The following is a 26,304-nucleotide window of genomic DNA, read 5'->3' as shown; positions in this document are numbered from 1 at the left end:
ACGTTTCTTGAACGTAGCAACCCGTTCCCGGAACATCGGGTCCGAGAGAGGGGAATTCGCGCAGCTGACCATGCAAGGAGAAACACTTCTTTGCTCTGCCGCATTGAATAATGTTATATCGTCTTTCAAACTCCACGCCGCCACAGCATTGCATTCAACGCACGCCGAAGCCGAACACAGCGGCATCGTGTAGGTGCCATACAAAAGGGTTTCTCGAAACGCTTCTTTCATATCGTCCGCCGCCGGGGGATCGTCTGAGCCATTGTAGAAGAATATCCCGTGGCAATAGTGCCCATACATCCCGCAGGCAGAAAAGACAGGTGCGTGTAGTGTACAGGACGCCTTATGGCGCCTACAAAAGGGGATCGTTTCTTTCTTCCTTCGCGCACTGTCGCAAGCAAGAGGCGAAGGACAATGGTCGCGTTACGTGCATGCAAGAAGAGCTGCGCGAGTATGCGCGAGAAATAACAGCGCCCTGAATATCGATGCATTTCTCAGGCAGGGCGGCCAACGCATGCATGCCCGATCGTTCACGCGCTCCGCGAGTCGACGAGGGAAACGGCCGATGCGGGCCGCACACATATGGCGTGGAGGCGGCCGAGACCATTGTGCGCCGTCGTCGTCGCCCGCCGGGTCCTTCAGTATACGCGCGGAGGCTCTTGGATAAACGCGCGCGGTCTTCGGCGTCGCATAAAATTCGTCGCGTCAAGTACACGCACAGACATATGAACGCACATGAACGCGGTTGGGTCGAGCTTGCATGGATGCGGTTGGTATACGCGACAGCTGTGACGTCCCTGGTCGGGTTCGTTCGAGTGGCATCGGAGAGGCGCCGGCGGTCCTCCTCGCCAGCTGTCTCCTTTCTTTTCTGGGGGCCCTCAAGAGAGCTAAGCTCTCGAGAACCGCTGTGAAAACACTCTTCTCGTCGAACAAGCCCGCTCCGCAGCTCGAACACGTACAGGAAACGAATGTAGGATGGGTCGCCCTAGCCGCATGGTGGTGGGAGCGCCTCTATAATCGGGGCGCCGCTTGTTCTTGCCTAAGTTCCCAAAGTACAAAAGGACGTCCGCATGCACCTCGAACGATCATTGAACAGGCACGCCTGATTAAAGTTTAGGGGTCCCGCGGCAAGCCTTCCGATGCACCCTTTGTCGAGTGCTGTTTGAGCTGGGAAAGACCGCTTCGCCACTGTCGGCACAGCACACCAGCGAGAGGTATTTCTGGTGGTCAAGTACGTGCATACGCGCTCGCGTATGTGCGACTACATAGCAACGGTGTGTGCGAGGGGAGGCGTCCTTAGCGCACACGAATCTGACGTATCGTCCACTCAGAAAACCACCGAACGAGCTCGAAGATGCCTTCTACGCGGCTGTTACGAAAGGACTCCCTGGCGGTTAGTGACCCCGATTTTTGTCTCGCCTGTTCTGTTTTGCTACGTTAGCGCTGATAGGACTGCGAACGAACTGCGCAGACAAGCATGCTTTCATAACTATCGATAGACAGCCGTTTTGACATCACTGAGCTCCGCCGACATCTTAGGGGAGTAGTGCTGATACAAAGTGATTCGCGATACTGCTATAGAGTGCTCTTGCCTGTTGGTCAAATTATCACCAACAACCCTATACAAACTGTGACGATGTCGAACTGACAAGCGCCGAAGTTAACAAAAGGAGCTAAAGCTCAGTCACTGAGCGTATATCTAAATCTGGCAATAATTTGCAAATACAAATACTAATTTTAATTGCTTATAACGGTTATACTTTCTGTATCATAATTTGCGGGTAAACACTAACCATACTGGAACTCAGGAAATCAGTAACATCTGCGTAAGGAAGTCTGCTCAGTCACGGCCAGCGAGAAATGTTCACTCGTTCTGCTTTGTTTTATTGCATCGCGTATATTAACCGCGAAGCCAGGTACCTATACTCTACATTAAGAGCCTTCGTCGACGTGAACAAGGCGTGTTTGCCGCCCAGTATGTGCCGCAAATGCTGTGAAACGATTGTCGCTAGCTCTGGTTTACACAGCCCGCACCTGCGCACACACGTCCGCATTCAATTCGAGCTCAGTGAGACGCAATTAGGTCCGCACGAATTTTCCCACGTCCTCGCCTCGCGTATATAGGACTAGTCAAGTGCGCAGCTGCGTTCGACTGTATGGTCGCCGAACTGAAAACAAAAAAAAAAAAAAAAGGGGGGGGGGGGGGGGGTCGAATGCTGGGCCGGCTTGGACGGCTAATAATGGAACGGCAGTGTGCTGCCCCTCCGCGCTTCAGTCAACAGCATCTGTCTCACGTCTTATGGGTACTACATGTATAGGAGCCCAATTTGCCCTGCCTTTCAAGCGCTCGAACGCTCTTGTCCCGACGTCACTCCAGCTCACGCCTTCCCCCTCCGTTTCTCCTCCATCCACCCCATCAGTGCCAGTCCTGTTCAAGCTGTGCTTTTCCAGCGTAGCGGCCGATTTCGTCCGACACGGTGTGGATCCATTCTTTCCTCTACTTGGTCTTTAGTCCAGAACCAGCCGTAACGACATGGGAATCAACGGATCACACGAGGGGGCACCTTAATCCGAATAGCAGTCTCGACGACACTTCCTGTTTGCGGGCGTCCCGCGGCAGAAATAAAAATAAAAAGTTAGTTAGTTATATGGGGTATTATGGCGCATAAGCAACGGGGGCTATTATTCGCCAAACACAGGGTTAGATGTCTGCATTGCTTAGTTTCCATAAAAAAAAAAAAAAAAAAGGCTTTCTTGAGAATTGTTAAAATTTGTGAAAAATGAATAAGTGCATGTTCTCTTAAAACCAGTGTAGGATAAAATGGGACGTAACGACTGTAAAACACAGGGATAGATGTCTAGTTTACAATAGTTGGTTAACCCTCGCCGCCAGGAAAAAAAGGAAAATCAAGAAAAGAGGAGACAGGATAGTACCAAGGAAAGAGATAGGAAAGCGAAAGATGAAGGGGAGGACAGGAAAAGGCGACTGCCTATTTTCCCCGGGTGGGTCAGCCCGGAGGTGCCGTCTACGTGAAGCTGGGGCTAAAGTGGTGTGTTGCCTCCACCTCGGAATTGGCTCAACCACCAGAATCCCTTTTTCCCCGGACACGGCAATGAAACGCACGGCTAAATGTGAGTGCTCGGAGTCCGTGGTGTCGCACAGTACACACAAACACCTGCTTTAACAGGTGCCCCCTGCGGTGAAAAATAAAATAAAAAATTAAATCCTTCATTTTTGTGGCGGTTAGCTCCACAGCACTGAGTATCATGCTCTACAGATGAACAGTTTTTCTATACGTGCCGCACCTTTGCCTACGAGCCGCGCATGCGCAGGTAAGGAATCTTGGTTAGTGAGTGGTAAGGTGATGACCAGATGATGAATGCCCGTCGAAGTCCTATCAGTGGCTGGGGTAACACAGACAGAAAGCGACGGCATTCGTTTAACCATCTTTCGTTTCGATGTATGCCCATGCATAGGAAGTGTACCATCGGCGTGACACCGGTAATCTAACGCTTCATGCCAGTCGTATTCATTTTCCAAAGCTGTCTGCCATAAGCGTCCACAAAAAGAATGAAAAAAGTACTGTACTTTAGACAAAACTTGGCACTAAAATTTTTTGAAATTTCACTAGCGGTGACATCATCGGTCTTGCGATGCTACAATCAACAGTCTTCACCATCACCCTAACTAGGCTTGTACAGAACAAAGACCTCTCCTGTAGACCTTGAACTAACCGTGCACCGTGTATGCTGGGGTCACTTTAGACCCTCAGATTTCCTAAGGTCACTTGCACAAGTAACTGCTATGCTTTCTTTCTCTTGGAATCTACTAAATGTACCTTCAACTTTCTGTTCACCGCCCAACACGCCGTGCCGATGCCAATTTTCCTCCTCTTGTTGACTCAAGTCAGCCCACAATATCTCACCGTACATGTTCGCTAGAAAAACGGCCAAGCCGATCTCTTGACAGCAGAACTCACACGACGTAACTTGACACGCCTACGTAGAGGTACACTCGCCCTGCGTTAGTACGTCGAACAAGCTGCACCGTGGGCGGCAAAACCTTTTCAAAGAGAGGCAGAGAAGATAGTGTGTATGAAGAGGTAGATAGAGATAGAGTGCGCGTAGCTTGGCGTTCCTCGCGGACACATAGAACAGAGGAAGAAAAGCAGCAGTTCTCGCTTTTCCCCGAGTCCTCCCTGAGAGTGAGACCAATAGAAAGGAAGAGGGAGAAGGGGTGGGCACAGCGTACGATATGTGTGGAGGACGGTTGACGAAGAGGAAGCCCTGCCTGTCTGTCTGTTTGCCTCCATCCACGGCCAGATTCGCACCAACGCAGCCCATTCATTCCAGCCGTGGCTCACACAGCACGGTGGCAGCGGCAGCGCACTCGCCCGGCGAACACAGGGACTTGCGCGCGCGTCAATATTTGGATGGAGTCGGGCCAGAGAGACTCCCCCCGTGCTCTTCTCCGCCTAGTAGTCGCCATAGCTCGGTGAGCCTGCAACCGATGCTGCTGCTTCTCCCAGCTCCCTCCCATGCTCTGGTGTACAACACACCCACCAGCCCGGCCGCTCACGCGCGGGCAAGCGAGCATTCACAGCCGCCTCTCGCGTCATTTAACCGGCCAGGGTCACTGTACGCGGGAACGACGATCGAGTGTTGACACTGTGTAGCTGAAGCTGTCCGGCGCGGCTGTCTCACCCTCGCCCGCTCTCTGAGTGTGCAGCGGTGGGCGCGCTCTTGGTGCGGCTTCGCGGCGCGACACTTCGGGAGGTCGGAGCGACGGTATGTTGCGTCGCCTCCTCTCAACAGCTGAGAATCGTGTTTTGTGCATTATACGAGACACGTGGATAATATAGCACGCTCTGTCGCCCGCTTCTGCATGTCAACTCAGGACGCGTCGGTTAACAGGAAGACTGCTTTCATTTTTGGAAGAGCTTTGCATTCGTTAATACCTGCTGACAGCCATTAGTAAAACGACACGCTGGCGCCTGCTACCGATGAAAGAAATGAAAATAGAGTCATTCGCTGAAAACGTCTCAGCTTTCGTTTTCACTGCATGCTTTCTTAAAAAGCGCGGATATTATCTGCGTAAAGCAAGCAGCGCCTTTGAACAGGCGAACGGCTCAACCAAACGTGAAAAAAAAAAGTAAAAAGAAAACGATCATAGCCTTTCTTAGCTGGATAATATTCTCCTACTGAACGCGCTGAACAAGCATCAATAATTTGCTTCTAAAACGACTTCTGCATGTAGACAATTCTCTATAGCGTTCACAAAAAGCTGGGCGGGAGTATTAACTTTGCGAACGTTATATAAATCAATGTCATTGCTGTCTCTAACCTGCTGAATAAATTCGAAACCATATAAGCATGAGACCCAAAATCTTGTCCTTCGTTGCCACTGTCATCAAATGTCCCGAACGCTGAACAAGGCATCAGCAAGTTTGACTCTGTCCTTCCGCTTACGCATTCCTCCGTGTCTGCAAACTGTCTGCCTCTTCAGCGGAGAAGATATATACAACAGTGTCTTTTTGGGTAGGCTGCCTATTTTGCAGCTTTTCAGCAGCGGTCTCTGCTTTGTGATTTTGGGAAGAAATTTAAAAGAACATCGCTTATGTTGACTAACATTCGAAAATTCTCCAATTTTTCTTTTCCTTTGGTTTTGCTTCAGCAAATTTCCTGTCAAAGCCAGAAATTGATGTTTGTTGGTGGCAGAGGAGTACATAATAATACCAGTTAACTTTACGCAATTATACTTAAGAAATGACGCTGCTTGAGGGCAAAGTTTACATACGCACGGTGCGGTACGTTATAGCTCACAGAAGTGTGCCGCGTTGCAGCCCCGCATCGCTGAGCCATCTTCGAAACGACTGCAATGGGGATTGGCTTGGCCGGATGTTCCATCTGGATATGCAGGTCGCCTTTAATGATGACTATTCAAGCTTTGAACGATGCACATTTCGGTGAATAATTATAACTGCGGGAATGTAGAGAACAAGTGAATAACTGCACAGAGTTAGTGCCTTCGTGCGTCTTCTTTCATCCTTTCATTTATTAGATGTGGTAGAAACCGCGGGAATGGATATACTACATAAAACAAGGATGAATAAAAAGAGCTGTACTGAAGGTGCTATGTTTATTTGTACATTTTAGCGGAGCACACAGGCTAAAAAAGTCCAGCCTTGCTGTCCACCTTCATTCCTTAGACAACTGTGCCATGCATATTATAAAATACTGATATGCATATGTCGGCGGGAATAATGACCTGTGCTTCCGATACTAGCAGACATGTGCTTTTACAATGTGTCGCGCCGAGTATTTAAAACTGTTATAAAAGTTGGCTGCGTTTTGAAAATAACTATGCGACAGACTGTGGAATATAATAATAATAGTTGGTTCACAGGAAGGGAAAGGCGCAGTATCTGTCACACTTGTTTCTGTGGACACCTGATCCGCACCGTACGGGTAGGGAGGAAGGTGGGAGTGAAAGTGGAAAGAGAGAAAGAGGGGCGTAGTGGAGGGCTACGGAGTAATTTCGACCACCTGGGCCAATTTCGACCAATTTCGTCCGTCCTGTTCTTATGTGTTCCTCCTTCATCTAATGTCCCTTGTGTGTTAAAGAAGCGCTAGAAAGGATGATTTCACCTGGGGATCTTTAACGTGCGCTGACATCGCACAGCACACGGACGCCGCTTCGTTTCGCCTCCATCGAAACGCAGCTGCCGAGGTCGGGTTCGAACCCGGGCACTCCAGGCAGTAGTCGGGCGTCTTACTACTGCACCACCCTGGCGAGGTAAGTGTGGAATATCGTAAGATGGTTTTGCGAGCATGCATACTGATAGGAGTGGTGGAAAGTACCTCTGCGTAGCAATATTTTATATATAAAATTTGTAAGCCCGCAACGAGTAATTACAGAGAACCAATGTGCGCGTTTTTGAAATTAAACAAATATTACAAGCCTGCCGGAGGAACATAACAATTACAGGGTATTCAGCGCAACACAGACATACACAAGAAAGAGGACACCACGACTGCTTACTCAAAATGTTTAATCAAGGTAAAGTAACTGCCGGAGGAAGATCGGAGTCCTGATATACTGATTGTTATGATGCTCTTTCCCAATGTGTGAAAAAAATAATGTTCAAAAACTCTTCACTAACATCTGACGAATGTGATCAAAATTTCTAGATATATGGTTTATATCTGAAGGCAATTAAACAGATGAGAAACGGAACACGTTTGGCGTTGTGTCCCTTCAGAGCTTTCTACTGGGAAGCTTACTAACGGCATGGGCTAGCAACGGTCGCAAGCGTAACACGCAAGCCTGCATTGCGTGCGGACGAATGCACACGTTGTGTCCAATAATGCGTACATGTAGAGCTAGTATCAATTCGGCGTAAATGCGCCAAGCAATAACCCGAAAATCTAATATAAAAGCAGACACACGAAACGGCCTCTCTCTTTTTCTTTTTAATCAGGCAGCAATTTTGCTTTTTTTTTTCTTTTTTTTTTTTTTTCCACGATCGCCACTGTGGAGAATGGCCGCAATTGCACACCCCGACCATGTATAGATTGCCTGCACGGCTCTGCTGGCTGCCGACATGCGCGCGGCAGTATTGCTTCTACGTGGGAAAATGGTTTTCCAGCCGGAATCGTAAATATGTGCCGGCGAAATGGTGTTCGCAAGAGCAGAAAGAGCGAGAGATGCACGAACATGAAAACAGGGGGCGTTACGTGATTGCTTCGCCCGAAAGAAGCTCGTTTCTTGCGCGCGCCGCCGTCAAATTCGCGCGGATTCGTTCGCGGAAAAAACGGGGAGCGGCGATCGAAGGTTCATCGGCCACTTTCTTTCGGCGGGTAAAGGCACGCGGCGCGTTGGCACTGCGGCGGGGTCGTAACACTTTGCTTCACGTCCGTATCGGCGTAAAACTAATAAGACTACAATAGATGCTATACATTTTCGTTTCGAGGAACGCTGGAATTTTATTGGTTTGAATTGAGAAATTTTGTTCTCATACCGATGATTCATTAGCGCCAGCACGCACCGCAATCCTACTCGAGATTCACTTCGGATGTAAATCAAAGGAGTGTGCGAATTGTACTTTTTCCAATCGAACCGCTGCCATACGAATAGAATAACTGTAACAATATTCGCTCGCTACTAGTGCTTGCGAATATTCGCACAAAAAAGCGATCACGCAAAACATCAGCCCGTGTTTGTAGGAGCGTCCGCAGCTCTCTTTTAAGATATCGAAGTAATGCATCACATGAATTTCACTTTATGCTAAGCGTGCTCATTCCTCTACAGTGCCTCGAGGGCAGAAAGCTCTTCGCGACTGACTATTAGTGTTCCTTCATTAGCACGAAGTTATAGCGTTTAATTGCTAGCTCAATATTTCAGAATGGCTAACCCAAGCTACTGTGGACACGTTTCACTTATGAAGATCCTATAAGACACTGTCAGGTAGTGCAATGCACATGCTGATGAGAGTGCTTCAGATGAATTTGAAAAATCTGCCTTTAAGTGAAAACGCATGGCAGCTGCGGAAAACTGCCAATCAGTTTTATGCACATATTGATAGAAATAGCTCTAGCTTCCAATTCGCAGAATATTTTTCCTACATTTGTATGTGCTAATTAAATATCAGTTCAAAACCAATGGGTGAATTTAAAAAAAAAAAAAAACCTAACAAGTTTGCAGAGGGAGTATTTGTGAATAGTGCCGTTATATGGCAGAAAGTGAAGTGGAACTCAAGAGACTTCTGATGCGCGTACAAGAATAGAGTGAGAAGTTTGGGCTTAAACTGAACATTAAAAAGACAAAGATCATGGCGTCTTGCCCTATCAAGTCCTGGAGCATCAATGGACAAGAAGTGGAAGCTGTGACAGGTTTTCTCTTCTTGGGCTCCAAGATTACCTCGGAAGGAGACTGCAGCCATGAAATTAGGAGACGCCAGCTTCTGGGAAAGAGAGCAATTGTTATAGTCTTGACCGCCTAGTAAAGAGCAGAGACATTAGTCTGCCAACCAAGATCCGTATAACTCGTGCTATGGTCTTTCCAGTTGTGGATGCGAGAGCTGGACTGTGAAAAAGGCTGACCGCCGAAGAATTGACGCGTTTGAATTGTGGTGCTGGCGAAGACTCTTGAGAGTTCCTTGGACTGCCAGAAGATCAAATCAGTCGATATTGTCGACCATAAACCCTGACTGTTCATTGGAAGGTCAAATTCTAAAGTTAAAGCTCAGCTACTTTGGTCATCTCATGAGAAGAGAGGAGTCGCTGGAGAAAGATTTGATGTTGGTAAAGGTTGAGGGTCGCCGGAGAAGGGGTAGGCGGCGAAAGCGATGGTTAGATGGCATCCTCGAGGAACTGCAGATGAAGTTATGTGATGTTAGGAAGATAGTGAGAGACCGGAAAGCGTGGCGTGACGTGGTCCATAGGGTCACGAAGAGTCGGACACGACTGAACTGAACTGCCGTTATATACAACATGCGAAGGAGATTACGGAGCAAAGCTCTTTCCCATAATTTGTCCGAATTTTCTGGGTATGCTCCGGGCCAAGTCCTGGAACCTGGAAGCAGTGACCCAGTCTGCTTAGCTTTTGTTGCCAAAGCTATTAAGATACAAGCTACGTCACAAGGCTTAACGAGGAAGGTGAGAATCACAGATCAATGGGTTACACTTAGGAAACCAAAACAATGGACATATATACACTCCTTCTCCTGACTTCACCTGACTGCATGGCATCTTCAGTTTTGCAATGGCAAATGCATACCTTAACATATAGAGGAATTAGTCTGAGAAAAGCCGTAGATGACGGAGATCTTTATGTGCGGCTGCCATTGCCTCACAACAGTGCAGCGCGTACAAATAGTTCTTACACGCACGCATTATATTCGTCGTTCAAAATGCCAACATGCAAAAACAGGGCTCCTCTAAGAAGAGTGCGAAGCTACCCAGTTTTTAAATACACAAACGCAAGGACTGGTAGTATATAGGTTGGACTGCGGCGACAGAAAAGGTTTCTTCCTGCGCCAGAAATGTGCAAGGACAGACACGTATAAAAATATAAAGCCACTCTCAGTATTACAGTGTTTAGCGCACTTAGCAGCGGCGTGGTTAGCTAGCCATTAAGGAGGAGTCACTGCTCCATGCCTTCAGTAGCCATCCGAAACTGCCCACAACGTGGGGCTTTTTCCGGCATTCATATAAGCGTTTTCCTTTCTACATTTGTCACTTTTATTTATGCACTTATTTTCTTCCCTTCAAATTCCTTTTTCTTTAGTTTTTTTTTTTTTTTTTTTCAATTCGCTATCTTATTTTTATTTCTCTTCCTCCTCAACGGGTCTCAACGGTTTAACCTCGGATAAGAAATTTAAACCATGAAAGAAATGCCTCTCGCGAGACTGTGCTTGGCTGCCTTTTGGTCCGGTGGTTGGAGATTTAGGGGCAGAGAAAAGTCGTCGAAATCCGCTTGACGAAGCTTTTTTCGAGTGCCTCAGCCTCCGTCGTCTAGCCTGTTCCTTTCGATCGCAGGCCCAAGTACTAGAGTACTTGGGCCTTGTAGAGTATACAAGCGCAAAAAGTAAAAGAAGGAAAGCAACGATAGACCACTTAAATAAATAAATAAATAAAAAACGAACGGGAAGCCTCACGAAGACGCCGCGACCACTCACGCTCCGCCAACACTCCATTAAGGGTTTTATACTTTGTCCCTTAACTTCCCCACTTTGCTTTCACTTGCTTTTTTCATATTTTAGTTTCATTTTCATCGAATTCGATGCCTTAGCAGCTCGCTTCGTTCCGCCGTGGTGTTCGAGCGAGTGATGCCATTTTGGTGTTGATGGATGCGGGCGGATCGCTATACGTTAAGTGTTTGCCTAATGTGCATCTCATGTAAAGTTCATACAGGTGTTCGCATACCCGCGCACAGGCCAGAACGCATCCATCGTCCGTGTTCCCTAATGCCTATTGAAGAGCCCAAATCTCCTCATGTACTCTTTCACGGCTGTAGCATTCTCACCGCGACTCTGAGAGCTATTTATACAAGATCGCGTCAACAGCAACATTTCTTCCGGTGTTTGGTGTCCATAACAATATGGCAACCAAAATACACAAACTTTATTTCTTTGTTTGTTTTTCTTTTTAGAAACATTGGGCATAACATGTAATCGCAGGGCAGAGAGACTTATTTTGCTTGATATTATTAAAGTGAGTTTAACAGGGGCGATCCAGAAGCTTGCAATTGGGCACACAGTGCTGCATGACACACTGTAAGATCGATCGCCGGCAACTCTTCTGAGGGTCGAAATCAGTAGACATCTTACTGCGCTTACCGATGAAGCATTTGACACGAGATGAATGTAAAGGGTGGCGAGGCCAACGGTGCCAGAAATTTCTTTTTTCTTTCCCTTTGAGTAACCGTATTCTCCGCGTGCACGTTTGAGCTAATAATGAAGAAAGCTCCAGAAGGAACAACCTCCGTAAGACTTCGGAGCAACTCAATGCTCTTTATTTTTGTTACTAGTCTATCTCGACGCAAGCAGCCCAATTTTAGTCCACTTAGAGCCTTCCAGGTCTTCGGTCTGCGCCTTCTTAAAGCTTATAAATTCGTTCCGGCTTCACACGCTACCATTGTCGCACAGCAGAATGAATGACACTCACAATCCTTCGTTCTTACAGGGCTAATGATTAGGCAAAAAGAAACCTTATATTGCAGCTGCAGTGCGTTCGATGCGCGTACCGAAGCGGCGCCATATTTCAACATGCTACTTACAGTGAACGTTGACTCACTGCGAGAGATACATTTTCCATGGATCCATTGCACTAATACTGTTCCTGACGTCAAGCAGAGGTCGAAAAACTGCAAATGCAAAATAATTGAATTAATTATCTCGCCTTAGTCGCATCACATCCCTCGTTGTGGTTACATTCATGAGAAAAGAGAAATATTGCTCGCTTTTGAACGCCTCCTGTGCTTTCTTTTGAAACACCGACCGACCATTCCTTGTATGCACAACGGCACCTCAAGTTATTCTCGCTTTCTTTTGAAACACCGACCGACCATTCCTTGTATGCACACAAGGCACCTCAAGCTATTCTCGGTACGTTGCAGTGATGCTGGTTTCGAAATTTCTGACCTCGCGACAAAAAGGTCACCACAGCCCCGCGATATGTCCTGCCTGAATGCAGTTAGAGAACTGCAGTTAATAATAGGTGCAACAGCAGCAGCCCAAGAAGAAGAAGAAGAAGAAGAAATAAAAAAATATGCCGAAACATGAAGCTACAGCGTGTAGCTTATCTCGTCAACCTGCAGTAAAATCGAGATGAGTGAACAAGCGGCGCGGCACCACCGGCCTCTTCGTTTAGCACAATAAACAGCGAGACGAAGTAGATGGTAAAAATGAGGGCGCGGAGAACAGAACGGAAGTGAAAAAATAAAAAAATAAAGCCTGAAAACCAAGTGATCTCGCGCGGATTATGAGCGCAGCCAGTACCGTGCACCGACTTCGGCTGCTACAGAGACCGCTTGGCAGAGAGAGGAGTGAAAAAATAAAAAAATAAAGCCTGAAAACCAAGTGATCTCGCGCGGCCTATGAGCGCAGCCAGTACCGTGCACCGACTTCGGCTGCTACAGAGACCGCTTGGCAGAGAGAGGTCCCCGGAGGGGGAGACCACTCAGGATAGGAGCGACGCTCTGGCTTGACGACCGTAGACAATGGCCGGGTGTCAAGTGCGCACATGTGCGCGGTCATAAGAACAGCCGGGCGAAAAGGCGGGGAAGGATAGACGGACGGACGCTGACAAAGTATGGAAAAAAAAAAAAAAGAGGAACATGAAGGAAGCAAGGAAAGAACGAGAGAAACCATAACGCGTGTTTCACTTCGTTGTGGGCAGGATACCAAGATGAGGATAACTGCAAAAATGAACTAAATAGAAGAGCCGGGGCATCGCGGCACAAAAGCGCGAGCAGCAGCCCAAGAACGTCGTCGTAAGGATGAAGGGAAGCGAAACCAAGCTGGAAAAGAGGAAAAGGAGAATACGAAAGGGAGAATGAAGCGAAAAATAATAAAGGGGCTTGGCTGGAAAAGCAGGGGAGGGGGGTGAGAAAAAAAGCACACGAGGGCGACAGCTTTGCGCGAAGAATCTCCTTCGTGGATGGCGTCGCCGATTTATCGCGGTTGGAAGACTCGCTAACTGACCCCCTTTGTCGGTGCCGGAGGCCCGGGGGAGATAAGTGAATGGACTTTGCAAGCGCCCTTTTGCCTCGCTCGTCTCGCAGCCCAGCCGGGTGGCAGGCAAACGGGGACTTCTTGGGTCTCCCCCGGCTTCTGCCCCATTCCCGCGCGTCCTTACGCCCGAGTCGTCAGCGTTGTTCGGAGGTCACATCAGTGGTCACAGGCTTCGGCCCACGAGCGGCCATTGTTGGTTGGCTCTTTTTTTTTTTTTCTCCGCTTCTGGAGCTGAGATTTCCTTTTCTTTTCTTTTTTTGTTCTCAGACCGCCGCCATCCTTATGGTTCAGCTTGAGGTGTCTCTGGCGTCTCGAAGAGGCGGACTCTTCTGCCCTCTCCTGGGCTCACAGATGGGAACATGTCTGCATCCACTTGAACGCAGCCGAAGCTCTCAGTGAAGAAATTCAAACAGTCGTGTATCTGTCGCTTCATTTTGTTTTTTCAGTGCGGTTCCTCTTGAAGAAAATGCAAAATCATTACTCGCTGGCAAACGTTCAGCTCTGCGAAGCGCTAGTACTTCAACGTGAAAAAAAAAAAAATAATAATAAAAAATAAAAAAAAAATAAGCGATGCAGACTAAAATGAAGCCGGCAGCAAATGCAGTAGTCACAGCCCAGAACACGGCGGCAGTAAGAATTTTACTGTTTCGCGAAAGTGCTACGCTTCCCGTAACAAAAAAGAAAAAATAAAGATAACAGCATTCTCGCGTGCCTTGGTGCCCGACTGCGGCGGCCGTTAACGGAAACACTTCCTGGCTGCCGCAGCGTGTTCCTTCCTGCGTTGTTTACCTCGTACATCTTGCGAGCAGCACTGTTTGAAGAAGATCGGGCCATCTCTCAATAATCCGCGGCGAGGGCGAGGCACGTTCCCGGTGCGACCGGGTTTGGGGAGAGGAATCCGCAGCCCATCGGCCTGCCTCCCTGTTCCTGTCCGTCGAGAACGGCCGTGGCGGTTCCGGGATATCACGGCACTCGGTGATGTCTTCGTGCCTCGCGCACTGCCCGGAGGCTTGGCCACCTCGTTACCACGGCAACGCCGGCGCAAAATAAACACCGGGAGCCATTTGCGTCAAGCAAACAGCGAGAAGCATTATGTGCGGAGAAATATGGACGCTGCCGCTCTTTGCTGCTCCTGGCGTTACCGTTCGCCTCCTCTCCCCCTCGGATGGTGCTAATCATAGGCGAAAAAAAAGGAGAGAATAGCAGTTGGGGACGACAATGCGTCCCAGTCTTTCCAACACTGCTGGGAACAATTCATGCCTCGGTTTGCTCTCCTGATTGAGAAATGCACCCGCCAGCAAACGGAGGGAAAAAAGCTGAAGCACCGCAAACGCATGCAGTTCTGCCAAAATTTTCCCGCATTTTTTTTCTTTTTTCTCTGTCGGTTGACAGGCAGCAGACCGTTCGGCTTAGCCCCCAAGCGTGGCGCAGATGAGCTCTGCGGATTTCAGGAGAATATGTACAAGGTTCAAAAACATTTGTCGTAGCAGATAAAGGTTAAAGGTAACGGCAAGAAGCTTAACATTTGGGAAAGACTTGCCCTCGTGCTACATACTTCTACTGTCATTGAAGGAAAAAGTTGGTGCATACCATGAGAGAAGCGTAAGCTGTCAATTATTACTGACGTCGCTGCTTCATCAGCAACGTCAGGAGTGACCCGTCCGGGCTGATGACCATGAGGAAGCTCTACAGTCATCATTAACAGGCGCATACTTCCTCTTTCTCCTCCGCAAGGATATGAGAAGACTGCCAAGTGATGGCGGCAGAAATAGGCCGTCAATCGCGCGATAACCGTCATGCACGCGATGGTCAGCTATTAGGTAGGGCAGCACGCCTCCTCACGCAATCAAGGTGCTTTAGCCACGATCCTCAGACAGCTTGCCAGTGTAAAGCGCCAAAGATAGACACGAGACGCTATCCGCTCACGCTGAGAGGATGCCTCGCTCTTTGTTGTAGCGAGCGTCCGCGGCCGAAAGTCCATGCCCTCCGCCTCGCACCCAAAGCTCTCGTAGACGGGCTCGGGGGACGACGGGCAGCTGGGCGCCGGATGGAGGTGTGCTTGGTGCCAGGCAAGCGCAGCTCACGCCGCGTAGTTCCCACGCGCTCTCTGAAGCTCGCAGATTAGCGCGCCTGTCAGGAGGAGGAAGAACCGACGACGATGCGATGGCCGTAGAGAACCGAGAGGCTCGCCCGCAGCCCCGTCAACGGCGGATGCCCGGGCAGTCGTCTCCAGCGCGGCAGCGCACGCTGCCTGCCACTCACGGCCGTCAACCACGGGGGCTCACCTCCCCCAGCAAACAAGGAGTGCGGCAGACCAAGAGCACAATACGTGCGTATCCCCACTAAAACGCGCGCGCTTTTTTATTGCGGGAGGTTAAAAACGCGCCAAAAAGTAGAAGAGCAAGACGACCAGCGTCTAGTATTCTCCAACCCCAGCCACACCCCCACCCTTCTTTATCTCATTTTCTTTTTTCTTTCAGCCCGTTTTCGCTCTTTTGGCTTTGCTGCGTGGAAGTTGGCGAGCACTGTGGTCGCGGCAGAGGGTGCTCACCAAGGGAGGCGATTCACGTCTCTTCACATCTGCCTTTCTCGTCACTCACGTCGTAAGGTGGCCAAGGTCTGGCACGACAGGGGGAGGGCTTTAATAACACTTTTGTTATCGCAGACGTAGGCAATGGCTGCAAAAGAGACGGACACGTTCCAGCCGTTGGCTTCGATTTACTTTATTTTTGTTTTTCACAGGCGACTCCAACAGAATTCGCTGACAGCAAAATTTATTTCTGCAGAGGGAAGAACAACGAATGAGAATATTCAATAGGATGCTGAAAACAAATCGTGTGCTGATCAGCGCGTCGTTAGTGAGTTCGGCATGCTGTGTCGCTTATGGTACCCAAAACACGTACGTACGATACTTTGCGTGTGCAAGGTCGCTTATACATGCACTAATTTAAAGTCTGCAGACGAAATGTTCTAACGCATTTGGCGGTACACGTCAGTCAGTTAGCTGTGCAAGGAATACAGAACACGACTCATCGAATTTGCCTGATTTCTCTTATTAGGCAAGTGTTCTTCGTATGCCACGGTCTGTTAAGAAGGTTTTCACCGCGTTTAGAGCAACGCTTGTTGATTGCCTCGAAGCCTTCGCGTGAGAAAGAGAACACATTGCATCGCTACTAAGTGATTGGTGTCTTTTCGTTTATTATAAGTGTAGTACAGGACCTGTACCAATTTATAGAGGTATAGAATAATGTACTAAGGACGCAAAAAAAACGACAGGAATCATGGATACTCTTCCGTTACATGCAGCGCATCAACAGTTCACTTGTACTCCGAAGGGCGCGAAACGTATTTAATGAAGATGCAAAAATTAAGTTCACGACAGTCGCATAAGGTCTATGCCATTATTTATACGCTTCGACATTTTAAATGTGTCCAGCGATATGCACCTTTTCGTCATCGTGACAAAAAAACTGTTTGCAAGTCGAGTTCATTTCTGGTAATTAGCGCCATATTAAATTATAAGTGTGCACAAGAAATCTCGTTTATATTCCAAAGGGCACCATCTCGATGTGCATAATCAAACCAAACTGACGCAAATGCACGAAAAGCAGCACCAGATTGTTCTTGCCTCTCTTTTATTTCGTTCGTAGTCACATAGAATGGCGTTTCAGGATGTGGCCTTTGGAATGATCGAGCATTGCATATTTATAGAAGCTTCATTTCCAACAGTTTTGCTGTTTTCAAGCTCAGAGGAGACTTCCGTGATAATATAACCGACAGTCCCCCCCCCCCCCCCCCCCCCCCCCCCCCCCCCGCCTCTCTTTCCACCTTAAACACACATGCTAATAGATTACACTTTGAGAGAAAGGTAAACATTTATGTTACGACGTCAGAGGCTAACCACTTCACCTTTCTTTAACTAAGGCTCGTCTATTAAAGTACCAGTGAGCGCCAGGGTGCCCCCTCTTCCTGTATAGGAGAGTTGTGCTGGTACGATCATCTAAAACATCACTCTTGTATGAACGTATAAGGAATGCATGTCTTTTTCGATGTTTCGTTTTTTGTTTGCATTAAAGCTAAAAAAAGTTTTGATCCATGCTGAGATGTCAGATCCACAATAGCCAGATTAGAAAGATTAGCTCCTCGCTCTTTAAATCAGGAAATGTAGGCTCCTTGTACACATTTAGTCACACCTTTGGGACCTCCTTGTCTTTCCTCTTCTTCCTCTCCTTTGGGCTAAATATAAAGAAAGGTGGCAAAAAACGCTAAGAAAAAAAAACGTGGTTTTACAGCTTTAGTGGCTCAGATATGGCTTGCATTGGCGAATTTCGTCTACGAAAAACTTCACCGCCAAACTACGCACTATTATTTATAATATCGGACTAAGTGTTGCTTCTCGTCGCTGATTAACGGGTGGAAGGTAGAAATCAACGCCACAGCACTTTTGGGCGAGCTACACTTTCATTCCAGTAAGCGCTGCAATTCAAATAAATGAAGGACGAAAGTATAGCGAGTAAGAATTGGTCGCGAGGAAATATTCGAACTGTGAACCAATGGTATCGCGGTTATAAAACACATTCCAGGAAACGCAGCTGCGAGATAATGGCATAAAAAGGAGCAATCAGATTAGAGGTAAAATCGGGCAACTGAAGCCAGCTAGGTGGCGAAGTACTAGAGTAAAAGATGGAGGAAAGTGCGTAACACTTTGACACAAAATGCATCGAAACTCGGTGTGGTTTGCGAGGCTCCTTCAGTGCATTTTTCATTTCTTTTCTTGCCTTCAAACAATGGCTGGGGAGGAGTTAAGAAAGAAGCAGAACGGCGATGATAATAAGAAAAGCTCCCCACGATCGCCGCGCGGGAGGAGCGAGGGGTCGCTCAGACGCGTCTGCGGTCGCCACGCGCGCAGAGCCGCCGTGGCGGGAGCGCCCCGGCCAAATGGCGCGAAATTGGCGCAACCCAACGGGCGGCCCGAGGTCGCCGAAACGAATCGCTGGCTCATTTCCTGCGCGTCACGAAGGACCGAGGGGCGACGAAACGACGCGTCGACGGCCGGCAGGGCTCGTCGCTCGCTCCCGCGTTCTTCGTCGCGCTCCGCTAGCAGCCGCTGTTGGAAAGAGGAGGGAGGTGGCGGGAGCGCGAAAAACGCCGCCGCCTCTTCCTCGGAGCAAGCCGAACGAGCGCGCCGGCGGGAGACAGAAATGAGATTGATTCAATTTCCTCCGCGCGACGCTCCGGCCACGCTATACTCGACGGCGGTGGCTGCCCCGACGGCAGCGGCTTTTTCTCTTCCCTCCATCCTCCGCGCTCTGGGCGAACTCTGCCTTGATTTCGCTTCTACGCAACCCCCGCCCTTTTTTTCCAGCCCCATTTTCTCTTCTTTTCCGTCCTTCCTTTTCTCAGCTGCTCCAGTCTCCTTCTTGCATCCTCCACCCCCTGCGCGCGCGCGCCTCAATTCCAATCTAGCGCGGCCCATCGCGCACTCTTCACTCGCCGCGCCCGCGCGAGTGAGCGTCGTCCCAGTCCAGGTTGCGCGGATCCTCGTTGTTGGCTTGCCGGGAACGGAAGCGCGAATCAGCGCAGGATGCTTTCGCAGTAAGCGGAGCGGCCAGCCGTTTAGAGTAACAGCAGATTTTCGAAGGTGTTTTCCAATTCGTCTCCCATTGCAGCCTCCCGTCGTTTTGGTGTGACGAGTTGCAATGGCGGGTGGAGCAAATGCGAAACTATAGAAGTGGCGGGGCCATTTGCGCCTGCTTTGTATACAGATCATAAACCAAAAGAAAGTGGCGGTAACAATTTGTTTCTGCGGAAGACAGTAGAGAGAGAATAAATAAAAAAAATAACAATGGCGGTTGGCAACGGGAATGGCACAGTTCTGGCCCTAGCAGCCGCTGATGTCCCTAAATGTGCCAGAAATGCAATTGCTTTCATCTCTCCACATGTTTTTATCGCAGCCAGCCAACGAAGCAAACCGGTTCCCGTTGCAGTATTACAGCTGGTGCAGCGGCAACAGAAACTTTGAGTTATCGATTCCATTATATTGTCCCAAATAAGAACGAGAAAAATGAATAGCTGTACACACGCAAATGTGTGTGAAACCTCAGCGAAGGTGCCTACCGCTTTCCAATTATTTAATGACTTGCTGTAGTCGAATACAATATAAAGCTCACAGCGAAGCTCCATTTACGACCGCCATACGGAACACCTAAACTAGACTGCTGTTAAAGCTTACCTTATTACCTAAACGAAAATATAATTACAAGCCGCTATTATAAGCTCAAATAAGTTGATGTCCTACAATGGTAACCGTGCTGGGAGTTATTTACTGTATTTTAAATATGCTATCAAGGCGCAAGGTTAGAATTTCTTCATATAGGGGATCAGCCAAAAGCGGAACGATATCGAAACAGTTGTTCTCACTAAATTATCAGTCTGAAGGTGTTCGTATTGGAAATGGTAAATAGTTCAGTCGGTCTCTGCATAAGAAAGCAGACAGAAAATGATGGCTATGTATGTACATTCGGCATCGGAAGAAACATCACGCTCGCTGATAGGTCGTCAAGCCAAACAAAGAATAATATCTTATGACAACTGTAAACAAGTCTATACTGAATTTAAATGTTCATTTTCATTTTTAGAAATGCAAACGTTACCTCATTAACATTTCACTAGTGTTAATGAGATGTTATTTTCGAGCTTTGCCGTGAAGTAAGCGCCGCTGCCAACGGTAACGATGCGCTTTGCTTTTCTATAGCTTATAATAAAAAAATAACGCGCCAATTAGTGATAAAATCTACTTACATATGTGACCGATGAATGTTGTTTGCTTAATTAAGCGTAGCTTGCGGTTTGATATACCACTCCAGATCTGCATTGGGAATCGGTATGTGCGGGAGGCTTTCTCAGAAGCATTGATGACGCGCTCATTCTTTTAAATTGATGCAATATATATATATATTTTTTCCTTCTGTCACAGCCTCCCTTTTTTGAGACGAATGTTATAAATCGGCGTTGGACTATCAATGCATTTCATTTGCCGGTCTTAATATCAAAATATCGGTTCCCAGAGCAACTTTGACTGCAGTCAGCGCCCACTGGCGGTTGTTGTCATCACAGTATTGCTGCAGGAAACTTGCGGCTTCCTTCGCGTTGCTACTACTACTACAGGTCGATGAGAAAAGTTTAATCATAGTAAATTGGTTCACAGGAAAGGAAAGATACGGTATTTGTAACACTCGTTTTGTGGACACCTGAACCGCGCCGTAAGGGTAGAGAGGAAGGTGAGAGGGAAATAAGAGAAAGGGGAGCCGCAGTGGAGTGTTACAGAGTAATTTCGACCACCTGGGGTCTTTAACGGGTGGAGCTCTGCCCTGATGGGGCTGGTACAGGCGGGTCACCGCCGCTTGCGGCGGGGACTGGCCTGGCACCGAATTTTTGTCTGTTGTAGGCCGTCATTGCACACGCCACCGCTGGTGGTGGACGACGGCTGTTGTTGCGGCGCGCGTCTTTCTTTCCCTCTTGCTTTTCTTTCTTCTCTATGTTCTCTTCTATCTGCACGAGGCAGCGGAGGTGGCTCAGCTACGGAGCCAGTAGCAGGCCCGTGCATTTTCTTTTCCTTCTTCCTACAGCAACAACAACAACAACAACAACAACTGACATCACATAGCACACGGACGCCTCTCCGTTTCGCCTCCATCGAAACGCAGCCGCCGGCGGTCGGGATTGATTCCGGGTGCTTCAGTACAGTAGTCGGGCATCTTAATGACTGCACCACCGCCGCGGGGGAGGTAAGTTTCTAGTTCTCAAATTAGTGCATGTCAGATACGAGTGGAAACAAATACCGGCATGTCGCCGCCACGTTCAGCAGTTGCGTAGAGCGCCAAAGTTCTCTCTCCCAGACGATGTACGAGTTAGCAGAATTTGCGTAATTACCTATTTCTCTTTCATTTATGCAGAACGTACTGGCTACGGCCCCATTAAGACAATAAAAGTAGATGAAACCAGCGAATAAAAGTCGGTAGGAACTTCGTTACAAGCGACAACGAATAAATGAGCGCGAAATACAACATGAACACGTCCAAACAAACTCGATGAAAGAATGGAGCGTGTAAGCAAAATATTCTCTTTGGTTATTTTCCGGAAAAAAAAAACTCCGCCAATAACTGCCCGCGTTGCGGCAAAAGAAATTTCCCGGTCTCTATGCCTGCTATTCTCCGTCGTTTACCGGTCAAGAAAATGCGAGAGCTATCGCCGTGACAAGACGAGACTGCGCAGCAAGCACTCTCTGCCGAGGCCTCGTGCTTCGAGTTCCCTTTGACGAAGAAGGGACCGAGATTGCTGCCATGCGGACGGACTGATTGCTCCTTTTGAGCGGAGGCGTGTCGGCGACACGGGAAGCGCGGGCTATGAGAACCCCACCGCGCGCCGCCGCTCCCGCTACTCTCACGCCCCGATAGAGAGAAGGCCGAGCCATGATGAGGGGAGGAAGCGCGTACAAAAAGAAGTACGGCAGGAGCTGCCTCCTTTTCCTCGTGTACACGCCGCCCTCCTCGCCCGCATCTTTCTCGGGCCTTCTCTCACGTTTCTTCTCCACTTCACCGGGTCAGGAATTGAAGCGCTCGCCTCTTCCGCAACGACAAACACCTGGCGAACGACGAGGAGGAGGGGTTCAGTAGAGAAATCTGCCCCATTCCATTTCGATGCAGCATTCACTGATTGGCCCCAGCAAAGGTGACAGTGGTGTCAGATATAACGAGGACAGATGGCCTTTGTGGAAGGACTGGTAGCCTAGTAAGTCAATTTTGGTTGCCGGGAAGCTTTGCGATTAAACACAACACCGTAGTTAACATTTAAGAAAGCGTACATAAAATCAATAAGATTACAGGATTGCCGGGTGTACTGGTCTAACAGGGAATAGAAGGAATTACCTTAATTAGATCGGAAAAATAGGTATCTGGTGTTACGAGTTTTATGCACACCGAAGCGACTATACTGAACCAGCAGGGAAACAATTATCTACCGAAAATACCAGGTGTGGCCTGAAGGACGGCGGTCGCTATGTTTTCAGCGCCAGCATAATTATTTGCCCTCTTCGTTGCAATTATTGCGGCTGAAAACTGCATACAAGCGAGGATACAGCTGAAAATGCCAACCCAATTAAACTAATTGCTTTAGAGGGACGGTAGCCGTAGCAACTAAAGACCACTTGTTAAGCGAACGGCAACGCGTTTCGGAATTAGGCTGGTTCCCGCTGTGAGCATCTCACACGTGAAGATGTGAGGAAGAAAATGTTTCGCAGGATAGTGCCGTTAACTTCTGAAAACAGGGGCCTAAATTACATTGCCGGCCTTGTTCAGAGTTCAGGCTGTCAGCCTGCACGGAAAGCATGCGAAAAGCTGAGCCAGAAGCTCGCCTGCAGGCCTTAACAAACTCAACAAACTTCTAAACAGACGTGTACTGTGCGTGCCCACAAAGACGCACCTTTCCCTCATATTTTTTTTCTTATTTTTTAAGTTTCCATAAATATAACAGCTTGTTTTCGTTTCATATATTAGCTGCGATAGAGCCAGTGTTCGCTAATTAGCGTTTCGACTAAAGTGTAATTGACGCATCACCTCTAACCTGCGTGTTAGGCAGTCCTGTCAGTCCCAGGACCAGTTTCTGCGACTTACTTCGCTGCTGTGGAGGTCAGAACGAATTATATAACACGAGGTTAAAAAATTGCAGACCTTTATTTGGTTGATAAGCATGATGCCCACAAAATGTTGTTACTGTAGGCTCTGACCTGACGGCATTATACTGACATCGAGCTTAGCGCTTAAAGCGTTCGATTTGGAGGTCTGTACAACCTGCTTAATGAAGAAATCGGACTAAAGCAGAGATTTGCATGCATAACACAAGTATAACTTCCGCTACTTTTCAAGGTGCACACTACTTTTTCGAGAGTAAAGACCACGCGCAGCTGGAGCATAAAAAGAAAATATATGAAGGTTGTGTGAAAATGGGAGAAATCTAGCTTGAAAATAAATGAAGAAAATAGAAACAGCACTCACCAATCTAAGATGACTCGGAAGGGCCGATGCTTTTCCAGAAGGCCGGTAGTTTCGCGGGTCGACACACAGTCTGCCTGCCGGCGTCCGCACCGAAAATCCAATGGAGACTGGGTGTTCCGATTAACGCACACACTCACTCCGCATGGTCGTCGCTGTTGATGGCCCCAGCAAGCACGAGGTGGAGAAGTACGTGCGACAGTGCCAGCACTCACGCTCCCTGGCGCAGCGCCGACGATCTCAGCCAGGAACGTCAACGAAGTACCGGAGCGGCGAGCTTCAAAGGCGCCGACTACGACGCACGCTCTACACCAGCGTACTCGGCAAGTGCTAGCCGACTTCGGCAATGACCGCTCTGCACAGTGCGTACGAGCGCTTCGGGAAAGCCGCCACTCCTCCTAGCGGCCTGACGATGATGTCACACGCGCGAAGTCAGACACGTCAGTACATCTAGGGACATCTGGCGGGGATTCGCCCAACTGTGAGTGCAGCGCTCTGCCGGAGCCGAGCAGCGAGAGCAAGCTGAAATATGGTTTCTAATTCACAGTGAACATTCATTCATTATATATTTCCTTCTGCGTTTGTACTGAACAACAATATCGTGAAGTTTGACGGAAAGCAGAATAATAACATGAGGGTGAGCCAAGAGAGTGTTCCAAAGGTTGGTTTTCATGGCTGTATGTTTTTTTTTTTTTTTTTTTTTTTTTTTTACATTCGCTCGTCATATTCATTGTCGTGTGCAAATAGACGTTACATAAAAATTGATGCTTCAGCACTATTTTGCGCAATGCAGCTCACATTTGTCACTGTCCCTAGGGCTGGGTCATTATTTCATTTGTTTAATTTTTTTTTGACTTCGTAGTTTTCTTCATTTAGCTAGCAGCAATTTCTTTACTATTGATTAAAATGAACATGAACTCGAGCAGAAGTATGATTTCCCGAGAGCAGTGATAAGTATGGATATTCTAGAATGTCTACCCCTATTTTTCGGACTATTACTCATGAAGTTGCTGAAACGGCCCGGGTTCGAACCCGACCACGGCGGCTGCGTTTCGATGGAGGCGAAACGAAGAGGCGTCCGTGTGCTGTGCGATGTCAGCGCACGTTGAAGATCCCCAGGTGGTCGAAATTACTCCGTAGCCCTCCACTACGGCTCCTATTTCTCTCTTTCCACTTTCACTCCCATTCCTCCCTTCCCTTGCGACGCAGGTCAGGTGTCCACAGAAACAAGTGTGACAGATACTGCGCCTTTCCTTTACTGTGAACCAATTAATATTATTAATATTATTATTCTTTTTTTTTTTAGGATCATGTCACTCCGAAATTATGTGCATTGGAGAAAACGCAAATACTCTGCAAGACGCAGCAACAGAAGTGGCATGTATTGTTGAGTACAATTTGCCCAAAAGAGTTGACGTTTTGTGAAGGTATTCGGATTCCAGCTGTTTACTTTTATTTTCTTTTTTTTTGTTTTTTTTTTTTTTGCTTTGGAAACATAACTCTTTGAATTGAAGTTTATTTGCATCATATCACATACAATGCGTATATGACACTGGAAGCGCGAGGAAAAAGGTGTCTCAAGGACACCTTGACAAAGCCCTACGCTCCCATAGTGGCATCACGCAACAGTGGCAGAACAGCTCTGTGACAAAAAAAAAAAAAAACAATAAAAATGCAACAATAAAAGAGCAAATACTGTATTAATGCATTACTGCGCAACAGGGTCATACGAAAAGGATGAGGCGAAACTGGCCAAATAGCTGAAAACATAGACAAACAATTTACAGAGAGTGCGCACAGCACGCCTAATAAAAAAAAAAAAGCAAAGCAAACAAAGTAACATATTGTCTAATTATCATTGTTGAAGGAGTTGCTGATAATGGTACGCATTGATTTGAAGCTAACTGTATTGAGGCGAATGTTTTGGCTGTGAGGCCAATTAAGTAGCCTTGGTAATCTGTTTTCGATCATTTGTTGTCCATATGTTGTTTTATATGTTTTTACTCGCTATGGTTCGCTATGTCGAGTTGTCTGGATATGTTCACTCAATTGCAGATTTGCCAGAGTTGCCAAAAAACCAGACTCAATATTCAAACCTTGTTTCAGTGTCCTACAAATGCGATAGTCATATAGCTTTGCGACTAGCATTACTGTGTATTAGATGAACAGTTCCTGGGTATGAAGCGAGGCTGGAACGTTCTCAACAATTCTTAAAAACATTTTTGTAACAAAAATATTCTTTGGAGGTTTCCTTGAGTTGTGGACCTCCAGTAGTTAATTCTAGAGGAAAATGCGATATTGTAAGGTATTTGAGTTACAAACCTCCAACAATCCTAGCTCAGAGATACTTTTCGTAGATAGCAAGAATAAAACAGCAGTAAAAAAAAAAAAAAAAAAAAAAAGGGAAGAAAAGAAGCCAATAAGACATGAGGCATAAAAAATAAACACGATTAAAGCGTCTTTTGTCATTCCGTCTTTTTGCTGGTTGCCTTCCCAAATCAGTTCAGTTCAGTCGTTCAGTCGTGTCCGACTCTTCGTGACCCTATTGACCATGTCACGCCACGCTTTCCGGTCTCTCACTATCTTAATAAACAATTATTAGCACCGCAGTTCTGAGGGCAGTTTTAGTGAGAAAGCTAATCCAGATTTTCAGAGCCTCGTAAAACCACCGAACGCTTGTATGCCAGCTTGTGTGCTTCACACTAAACAACAACAACAAAGCACCAGGGCAGAGCGGGTACAAACACGGGATATTCTCGCGGGAAGCGAGTACGGAATGTCCTAGCTGGCTCTTCTTCTTTTATTTATTTTTTTTTTTCAGCACATTTATTACACTCAAGGAATGTGTTTTGTGGTTGGTGGGGTTTAACGTCCCAAAGCGACTCAGGCTTATGAGAGAAGCCGTAGTGGAGGACTCCGGAAATTTCGACCACCAGGAGTACTTTAACGTGTACTGACATCGCACAGCGCACGAGCACCTAGTTTTGCTCCTCCAGCGAAAAGCGGGCGCCGATGCCGGG

General features: G+C 47.7%; 1 protein-coding gene across 2 annotated transcripts in view; it reads right to left on the bottom strand.

The window, feature by feature from the left end:
• The window catches only part of LOC146190669 (uncharacterized), a 132,784-nt gene extending 109,132 nt beyond the window's left edge, over nucleotides 1-23,652 (bottom strand). The window contains exon 1 of one of the 2 annotated variants that reach the window (XM_084601046.1): nucleotides 23,288-23,652. The gene's annotated coding sequence lies outside the window, so the exon portion shown is untranslated. Of the gene's footprint in view, nucleotides 1-11,779; nucleotides 11,870-23,287 lie in introns of those variants that run through there. The other variant, XM_084601047.1, reaches the window with a different exon arrangement.
• Between the last annotated feature and the right edge of the window lie 2,652 nt (nucleotides 23,653-26,304).

Source organism: Amblyomma maculatum, chromosome 4, assembly GCF_055883805.1.
Source record: "Amblyomma maculatum isolate TAMU_Amacu chromosome 4, ASM5588380v1, whole genome shotgun sequence".
NCBI classification, from domain to species: domain Eukaryota; kingdom Metazoa; phylum Arthropoda; class Arachnida; order Ixodida; family Ixodidae; genus Amblyomma; species Amblyomma maculatum.
This window is presented reverse-complemented; position numbering and strand designations above follow the sequence as displayed.